The sequence below is a fragment of the Palaemon carinicauda genome, unplaced genomic scaffold (assembly GCF_036898095.1).
Source record: "Palaemon carinicauda isolate YSFRI2023 unplaced genomic scaffold, ASM3689809v2 scaffold104, whole genome shotgun sequence".
Lineage (NCBI taxonomy): Eukaryota > Metazoa > Arthropoda > Malacostraca > Decapoda > Palaemonidae > Palaemon > Palaemon carinicauda.
The window spans coordinates 309076-320000 of NW_027168527.1; positions in this window are offsets into that span (position 1 = coordinate 309076).

The window sequence follows — 10925 nt, forward strand, 5'->3', positions numbered from 1 at the left end:
TTCTCAAAAGAAATTTCTCTCTGCGACACTGTTACAACTGGCATTGGACGTTCATTATATTTCTTTAGCAAGTTGATGTGCAACCACTTAGCTCTACGCTTACCCATATCAATTAAGTAATTCAAATTTCCCCTTTTTTCTATGATAGGAAATGGACCTTCGAACTTATAAGATAATGAGGGACCTTCTTTCTGGACTAATACTAAGACTTTATCACCCACATGGAAAATTCTGTCTTTAGCCTTAAGATCGTATTTTCTTTTAGTTTCCCCTTGACGGTTGCTCTCATTTTCTTTTGCCATCTGCCAGGCTTTCCTTAAATTCTCTTTGTGATTTTCGATATTCTGTATGTAATCCTTTCTACCTTCTCCTTGCATTAACTTACACTTTAGAATTTCTAAAGGTCCTTCAGCGGTGTGACCGAACAACAAATCAAAGGGACTAAATCCCGTGGTGTCATTAGGAGTTAATCGTAAAGCCAACAAGACAAAAGGTAACTTTTCTTCCCAATCATGCTCAAAATTATTACACAACTTCCTTAAGCAACTTTTCAACGTTTGATGAAAACGTTCAACAATTCCTTGTGATTCAGGGTGGTAGGGGGTGGAAGTTACAAGTTTAATCCCTAACTCTTTCATTTTATCTCCGAAATACTTTGATACAAAATTGCTACCATTATCACTCTGTATAACGCAAGGAAGTCCAAATTTAGAGAAATAGTTCAGCAAGCGTTTAACTACAGTTTTTGCATTGCAACTTCTTACTGGGATTGCTTCTGGATATCGTGTTAGTCTATCAATGATTGTTAATAGATAGATATTCCCTCCCATACTCCTGGGCAAAGGGCCTACGATATCAATTACGACATTCTGAAAAGGTTCTCCTACCGATGGGATATTACATAACGGTGCCCGGGGAATTACTTGATTAGGTTTGCCAGCCATTTGACATTCGTGACAACTTAAAACATATCTCTTCACATCACTTTTCATTTTAGGCCAAAAGTACGTTTTAGTTATACACTTGAATGTTTTATTTACTCCTAAATGTCCTTGTTCATCATGTGCTAATTTCAAAATTGATTCACGAAGTTTCCTAGGAGTTACTAATTGCTCTATGACCTCCTCTTTGCTACCTGTCTTAGGACGAACATAGCGACACAAAAGTTCGTCTTTTAAACTAAATGTTTCCTTACAAACATTTTCAGGTTCATCATCCAATTCACATTCAAAAATTCTAGTTAGTGTTTCATCTTCCCTCTGCATCCTAACTAGTTCATCCTTACTCAATAAGCTAGTTTCTGAAACACTAATCTGTACATCACTTCTTTCCACAGCTTCATCATCATCTCTGTTCACATCATCAACATTTGTAAAGTCAGTTTCCTCAGCTACACTTATGCTAAGCTCATCTTCACAGCCTCTATTACCTACGTTCGAATCCTCGAACAACCTATGACCGTAGTCAATATCTGTATCTAATCCTGACCTGGTTACTATCATCTCAGGCACTTGAATTTCACTCAAAATAGGATTCACACACTTGGAGGTAGTTAAATCATTGCCAACAATAATGTCAACGCCGTCTACGGGCAAAGTATCCACGACTGCTAGTTTTACATCTCCTGTTACTAACTGACTTTCCAATTTCATCTCTAACAAAGGACAAACTACACAAGTGTTCGGAAACCCACCTAGCATAACTTTTTCTTTCATGCTGATTATTACATTCCTTGGTACACTCTCTCTCCTAACAAGTGATACGGCCGCTCCCGTATCTCTAAGCAAAACTACTTCCCTCGAATCACCTCCTTTAAGAGAAGAAATTAAACCTTCAGACAAAAATTCACCATAATGTTTCCTCGTTTCTTTCAAGAGATTATTCCTTCCTGAAGAAAGATTATTAACTAGTGACACAGGTTTTTTCACATTCGTACTTTCTACTGTGCAATTCCTAGCTATATGACCTTTCTTATTACAATTGTAACAAATGACCTCTGAATTACTGACTGCCCATTGGCTCCTACATTACCGAGAAATATGACCTTCCTTCCCACACGTGTAATAATAATAATGATAATAATCCCTGTTCCTATTATCGTTATTGCTAGAACTACTTTTACTATGTTTTGCCTTACTTGACAAAAGATCGTTTTTCTTTTTACTGCCACTTAAACCATTTGTGAGACTATACTCATCTGCTAATCTCGTAGCACCGGCAAAAGATGTTTCACGCCTATCTTCTATATATAATTTGATGTCTGGAGATATGTTATCTTTGAAACTTTCTAACAAAACTAAGTTCTTGAGATCTTCAAAATTATCGACTTCAGCGGAAGTCAACCAATCACAAAAGGATCTTTCTAACTTCTTTCCGTAATCTACATAAGTACTAGTATCATCTCTCTTCAAACTTCTAAACTTCTTACGGTACGCCTCTGGTACCAATCTGTATGCACTAAGTACGGTTTCTTTCACAGTCTCATAATCTTCACTTTCATCCTCAGACAAACAACTATACACAGAATGTGCTTTACCACTTAAAACTGATTGTAAATACAAAGTCCACTTTCTTTTAGGAGCACCTACTCTGTTCATTAACTTTTCAAAAGACATAAAATATTTCGTAACATCTTCCTCATCAAATTTCGGTATAAGTTTAAGCACTGCACTCATATCTAAACTATCAGTGTCACTATTTAAAGATGAATTGCTCCCTGATCTGCTACCTGACCGACTGTTATGAAGAGTTTGTCTTAAACGAGCCATTTCTAACTCATGCTTACGCTGTCTTTCATTTTCTTCTCGCTTTCTTTCATTTTCTTCTCTTTCAGCTGCTCTTTCATCTCTCTCAAACGTTTCCTGTTCTCTCTTAATAACATAATCACAGAGATCATCGCCATCTAGACCAAGAAGTTTACCTGAATCTATCAAATCTCTCGTAATCGCACTCATTCTGTTTCTTTCTATATTCTCCCTGTTTCAATTGGTTATGTAGTCGAAAATTCTGGTAAAGGTCGCCAACTGTTACGATCCTCGTGGGGATCGAACCAGATTCTGTTGAATTAATTAACGAAATGGGGACTTTTCAACTACAACCAATTAGAGACAATAGGAAATATAGAAAGAAAACTCGCAAAAGAAAACATAATTTTATTTACAACTAGTCAAAGGTGAATGTTTCTTGATTGAGTACTTAGGAAGCACTGAACTAAACAAAGAGAATCATTTGATTAAACTACACTCCAGCAAATAGGGGAACAGTCAAGATGGTAGATAAATAATACAAAAAGAATATACTACTCTTCGCAGCAGCTCTCGACGGTTGACAGGAACGGAGATGTTTTCAGGTCTGGCGGCTCGTCGGGGGTAATGAGCGCGGGAGGCAACTCGTTAGGACATCTCGGACAAAGCTGGTTACGTCTGCATTCTCGTCCTTACGCCTTCTCTTCTTCACTCAGCTTGTTCGCCCTCTCTCTCTTTCTTTCTTGGGTTTCTTCCTCGTCTGTTTTTCGTACTGTCCTCTCTCTCTTGATCGCGTGGAAGTTTATATATCCCTGTATGGGAGGGGTTAACTATGGACAGGTCCATATAAGGAAATTTTCTCGTTTCTTCATCCTCATTGGTGTTCCTTGAAACCGCTGATAACATCTAGACGAACGCTCTGCTGGTGTAATCAGATTCCATAATGTTAACTCCTTCGGCTAATGTACTTCTTTTCGGCGACAAACACACTTATTCTCTACAGGTTCCTTGGTCCTCTATAGACAGGGGCTCGTTGTGCTCAAAGACCTCCAACCTAGGCACATAACTTGACGATGGCAGCTTCAATAAACAATAGCGGGACCTTATCTCTCTCTCTCTCTCTGCTTCTCTAAGAGTAGAAAAATCACGTGTTTTAACATTCTTTCCTATATTATTCTATCTACCCATGACACGTCCCCCTAAAAGAAAAAAAAAAAGAAAATCTACTGATTTTATCTTTTTTTTAAACAAAGCTATCAAAGGAGAAAATCACTTATCCCTAAACTGAGAGACAATTACTTCATTACTCTCGTATCATGTAACCAAAAGCAAAACACACTCTTACGTGTTGATAGAAGAAAAAACAAAAACAGAAAGGAAACAAACGTCCATATCATTCTGAAAAGTCTCTAGAAAGACTGTCGGCTATTACATTATTCTTTCCCTTTATATGAACTATCTTTAAATTATAGTCTTTTAATCCCAAACTCCAACGCATGAGACGTTTATTCTTATTCTTAAACCTATCTAAGTAAACTGATGGGTTGTGATCAGTATACACAGTTAAAACATGACCACTACGTACATAAATCTCAAAATGTTGTAAAGTTGATACTAAACTAAACAATTCCTTCTCAATAGTTGAATAGTTCTGCTGTGCTTTATTTAACTTCTTCGAATAATAAGCCACAGGGTGCTTGATCCCATTCACTTCTTGCAACAGAACTCCTCCTATTCCAATGTCACTTGCATCTATCGCTAAATTAAATTCCTTGCTAAAATCGGGCAACATTAGTACAGGCTCGTGAATCATTATGGCCTTTAACTTATTGAAAGCTTCGATGCAGTCATTATCAAATACAAAACTTCGTCCTTTCTTGAAAAGATTAGTTATTGGAGCACTTATTTCTGAAAAAATTAGGAACAAATCGGCGGAAATATGAAATCATTCCGATGAATATCATTGCCTGTTTTTTACTGGTAGGAATTGGGAAGTTGATGATAGCTTCTATGTTCCCATCTTTTGGACAAATCTTACCTAGACCTACCTTATGACCCAAATATGTGATCGAGGTTTTTCCGAATTCACATTTCTTCAGATTTAAAACAAGTTTTGCTTTTTCAAGTGCTGACAATACTTTAGCTAAAATGCGTAAATGTTGCTCCCACGTATCTGAAAATATTACAAGATCATCCAAATACACAACACAGTTATCAATTCCATTTAAAACTCTATTCATTAATCTTTGAAAAGTACTCGCTGCATTTCGTAGACCAAAAGCCATAACTTTGGGTTCATAACTACCGAAAGGTGTTATGAAAGCAGATATTTTCTGTGCTCGACTACTTAAAGGTACTTGCCAATAACCTTTGGCCAAATCAAGTTTAGAAATAAACTTAGCATTTCCTATTTTATCTAAACAATCTTCTATCCTGGGGAGAGGAAAATTACTTTGTTTCGTAACACTATTCACTTTTCTAAAATCAATACACAGCCTATATGATCTATCTTCCTTCTTGACAAGAACTATTGGAGAACACCAGTCACTTTCGCTGGGAACAATCAAACCATTGTCTAGCATATAATTAATTTCCTGTCGAACTGAATTTGTTTTTTCTGGGCTTAGACGATAAGGGCTTTGTCTAATGGGTTTTGTGTCCTGCAACTCAATATCGTGTTCTAAAAGATTAGTCAAACCCAATTTATCACTAACAGTTTCCGGATAATTTGAAAACACATTGAATAATTCCCTTGTTTTTTCTTCCTCTAAGCTAGAATTAAACAACGTGAAATTATTAAGAACATCAGAGTTTTTCTCAAAAGAAATTTCTCTCTGCGACACTGTTACAACTGGCATTGGACGTTCATTATATTTCTTTAGCAAGTTGATGTGCAACCACTTAGCTCTACGCTTACCCATATCAATTAAGTAATTCAAATTTCCCCTTTTTTCTATGATAGGAAATGGACCTTCGAACTTATAAGATAATGAGGGACCTTCTTTCTGGACTAATACTAAGACTTTATCACCCACATGGAAAATTCTGTCTTTAGCCTTAAGATCGTATTTTCTTTTAGTTTCCCCTTGACGGTTGCTCTCATTTTCTTTTGCCATCTGCCAGGCTTTCCTTAAATTCTCTTTGTGATTTTCGATATTCTGTATGTAATCCTTTCTACCTTCTCCTTGCATTAACTTACACTTTAGAATTTCTAAAGGTCCTTCAGCGGTGTGACCGAACAACAAATCAAAGGGACTAAATCCCGTGGTGTCATTAGGAGTTAATCGTAAAGCCAACAAGACAAAAGGTAACTTTTCTTCCCAATCATGCTCAAAATTATTACACAACTTCCTTAAGCAACTTTTCAACGTTTGATGAAAACGTTCAACAATTCCTTGTGATTCAGGGTGGTAGGGGGTGGAAGTTACAAGTTTAATCCCTAACTCTTTCATTTTATCTCCGAAATACTTTGATACAAAATTGCTACCATTATCACTCTGTATAACGCAAGGAAGTCCAAATTTAGAGAAATAGTTCAGCAAGCGTTTAACTACAGTTTTTGCATTGCAACTTCTTACTGGGATTGCTTCTGGATATCGTGTTAGTCTATCAATGATTGTTAATAGATAGATATTCCCTCCCATACTCCTGGGCAAAGGGCCTACGATATCAATTACGACATTCTGAAAAGGTTCTCCTACCGATGGGATATTACATAACGGTGCCCGGGGAATTACTTGATTAGGTTTGCCAGCCATTTGACATTCGTGACAACTTAAAACATATCTCTTCACATCACTTTTCATTTTAGGCCAAAAGTACGTTTTAGTTATACACTTGAATGTTTTATTTACTCCTAAATGTCCTTGTTCATCATGTGCTAATTTCAAAATTGATTCACGAAGTTTCCTAGGAGTTACTAATTGCTCTATGACCTCCTCTTTGCTACCTGTCTTAGGACGAACATAGCAACACAAAAGTTCGTCTTTTAAACTAAATGTTTCCTTACAAACATTTTCAGGTTCATCATCCAATTCACATTAAAAAATTCTAGTTAGTGTTTCATCTTCCCTCTGTATCCTAACTAGTTCATCCTTACTCAATAAGCTAGTTTCTGAAACACTAATCTGTACATCACTTCTTTCCACAGCTTCATCATCATCTCTGTTCACATCATCAACATTTGTAAAGTCAGTTTCCTCAGCTACACTTATGCTAAGCTCATCATCACTGCCTCTATTACCTACGTTCGAATCCTCGAACAACCTATGACCGTAGTCAATATCTGTATCTAATCCTGACCTGGTTACTATCATCTCAGGCACTTGAATTTCACTCAAAATAGGATTCACACACTTGGAGGTAGTTAAATCATTGCCAACAATAATGTCAACGCCGTCTACGGGCAAAGTATCCACGACTGCTAGTTTTACATTTCCTGTTACTAACTGACTTTCCAATTTCATCTTTAACAAAGGACAAACTACACAAGTGTTCGGAAACCCACCTAGCATAACTTTTTCTTTCATGCTGATTATTACATTCCTTGGTACACTCTCTCTCCTAACGAGTGATACGGCCGCTCCCGTATCTCTAAGCAAAACTACTTCCCTCGAATCACCTCCTTTAAGAGAAGAAATTAAACCTTCAGACAAAAATTCACCATAATGTTTCCTCGTTTCTTTCAAGAGATTATTCCTTCCTGAAGAAAGATTATTAACTAGTGACACAGGTTTTTTCACATTCGTACTTTCTACTGTGCAATTCCTAGCTATATGACCTTTCTTATTACAATTGTAACAAATGACCTCTGAATTACTGACTGCCCATTGGCTCCTACATTACCGAGAAATATGACCTTCCTTCCCACACGTGTAACAATAATAATGATAATAATCCCTGTTCCTATTATCGTTATTGCTAGAACTACTTTTACTATGTTGTGCCTTACTTGACAAAAGATCGTTTTTCTTTTTACTGCCACTTAAACCATTTGTGAGACTATACTCATCTGCTAATCTCGTAGCACCGGCAAAAGATGTTTCACTCCTATCTTCTATATATAATTTGATGTCTGGAGATATGTTATCTTTGAAACTTTCTAACAAAACTAAGTTCTTGAGATCTTCAAAATTATCGACTTCAGCGGAAGTCAGCCAATCACAAAAGGATCTTTCTAACTTCTTTCCGTAATCTACATAAGTACTAGTATCATCTCTCTTCAAACTTCTAAACTTCTTACGGTACGCCTCTGGTACCAATCTGTATGCACTAAGTACGGTTTCTTTCACAGTTTCATAATCTTCACTTTCATCCTCAGACAAACAACTATACACAGAATGTGCTTTACCACTTAAAACTGATTGTAAATACAAAGTCCACTGTCTTTTAGGAGCACCTACTCTGTTCATTAACTTTTCAAAAGACATAAAATATTTCGTAACATCTTCCTCATCAAATTTCGGTATAAGTTTAAGCACTGCACTCATATCTAAACTATCAGTGTCACTATTTAAAGATGAATTGCTCCCTGATCTGCTACCTGACCGACTGTTATGAAGAGTTTGTCTTAAACGAGCCATTTCTAACTCATGCTTACGCTGTCTTTCATTTTCTTCTCGCTTTCTTTCATTTTCTTCTCTTTCAGCTGCTCTTTCATCTCTCTCAAACGTTTCCTGTTCTCTCTTAATAACATAATCACAGAGATCATCGCCATCTAGACCAAGAAGTTTACCTGAATCTATCAAATCTCTCGTAATCGCACTCATTCTGTTTCTTTCTATATTCTCCCTGTTTCAATTGGTTATGTAGTCGAAAATTCTGGCAAAGGTCGCCAACTGTTACGATCCTCGTGGGGATCGAACCAGATTCTGTTGAATTAATTAACGAAATGGGGACTTTTCAACTACAACCAATTAGAGACAATAGGAAATATAGAAAGAAAACTCGCAAAAGAAAACATAATTTTATTTACAACTAGTCAAAGGTGAATGTTTCTTGATTGAGTACTTAGGAAGCACTGAACTAAACAAAGAGAATCATTTGATTAAACTACATTCCAGCAAATAGGGGAACAGTCAAGATGGTAGATAAATAATACAAAAAGAATATACTACTCTTCGCAGCAGCTCTCGACGGTTGACAGGAACGGAGATGTTTTCAGGTCTGGCGGCTCGTCGGGGGTAATGAGGGCGGGAGGCAACTCGTTAGGACATCTCGGACAAAGCTGGTTACGTCTGCATTCTCGTCCTTACGCCTTCTCTTCTTCACTCAGCTTGTTCGCCCTCTCTCTCTCTTTCTTTCTTAGGTTTCTTCCTCGTCTCTTTTTCGTACTGTCCTCTCTCTCTTGATCGCGTGGAAGTTTATATATCCCTGTATGGGAGGGGTTAACTATGGACAGGTCCATATAAGGAAATTTTCTCGTTTCTTCATCCTCTTTGGTGTTCCTTGAAACCGCTGATAACACCTAGACGAACGCTCTGCTGGTGTAATCAAATTCCATAATGTTGACTCCTTCGGCTAATGTACTTCTTTTCGGCGACAAACACACTTATTCTCTACAGGTTCCTTGGTCCTCTATAGACAGGGGTTCGTTGTGCTCAAAGACCTCCAACCTAGGCACATACCTTGACGATGGCAGCTTCAATAAACAATAGCGGGACCTTATCTCTCTCTCTCTCTCTGCTTCTCTAAGAGTAGAAAAATCACGTGTTTTAACATTCTTTCCTATATTATTCTATCTACCCATGACAGTGCCCCGTACGAGGACCCCTTAGCGGAAGCAGTGGACGCGATGTCCCTCGACTGGAACAGATGGTCCAAGATTTATCTGTTCCCTCCTCACAACCTTTTGTTGAGGGTCCTCAACAAACTGAGATCCTTCAAAGGGTAGCGGCAATAGTGGCCCACAAGTGGCCGAACAGCGTGTGGTTCCCCCTGGCATTGGAACTGTAGCTGAAGTTTGTACCGCTACCAGATACAGTTCTGATCCAGCGAGTCCAGAAGTCAACTGTCTGCTCTTCATTACAGAAAACCCGGACCCTGCAGCTCACGATTTTCTCTCCCTAGCGGTGAGAAAGCGTTTCGGGATTTCGAAAGCCAGCATAGACTTCCGTGAGGAATATAATTGCAAATCTAATAGAAGGCTATATGAGTCATCTTGGAGAAAATGGGTGGCCTTTTGTCAAGGCGAAGAATCCACAAGAGATCTTGACAGATTTCTGCTTATCTTTCTTCTCCACCTCCATGGTCAAGGATTGGCAGCTAACACGATTTCAGCGTGTAAGTCTGCTTTGACAAGACCCATTCTATATGCCTTCCAGGTCGACCTAGGTAACGAGATCTTTAATAAAGTCCCGAAAGCCTGTGCTAGGCTCAGACCTTCAGCACCTCCAAAGCCCATTTCATGGTCTTTAGACAAGTTCTTCATTTCGCTTCTCTGTTGAGCAATGAAGAGTGTGCGTTAAAGGATTTGACACAAAAGGTTATTTTCCTATTTAGCACTCGCATCCGGGGCCAGGGTTAGTGAGATTGTAGCCCTCTCGAGAGAGGCAGGTCGTGTTCCGTTCCTGGATAGGGGAGAACTGAACCTGTTTCCGGATCCTACTTTTCTCGCCAAGAATGAGTTACCCACCAACAGGTGGGGTCCCTGGAGAATCTGCCCTCTGAATGAAGATGCATCTCTATGTCCAGTAGAATGCCTAAAGGTCTATCTTCATAGAACTTCAGACTTCAAGGGTGGTCAACTATTCAAGGGAGAAACATCAGGCTCAAATTTATCTCTGAATCAACTCAGAGCGAAAATCACATATTTTATTCGCAGAGCAGATCCTGACAATACACCCGCAGGTCACGATCCGAGGAAAGTTGCCTCATCCTTAAATTTCTTTAATCGTATGGATTTTGAACATCTTCGTTCATACACTGGCTGGAAGTCTTCCAGAGTGTTCTTTCGCCACTATGCGAAGCAAGTAGAGGAACTAAAGAGATCTGTGGTAGCACTGGGTCGCGGTGTTAACCCTACTGTTTAACTCTACGAGGAACAGTGGTCTTAATTGGGACGATTAATTCCAGGTTGAGTGTGTAGTTACATACTGTACTACAAACTAAGTGAGGGCACTGTGTTGCCCATGTAGACTGTTCTATTTCTGAAGGTGAACCTAGCATAAGTGCAGACATGTG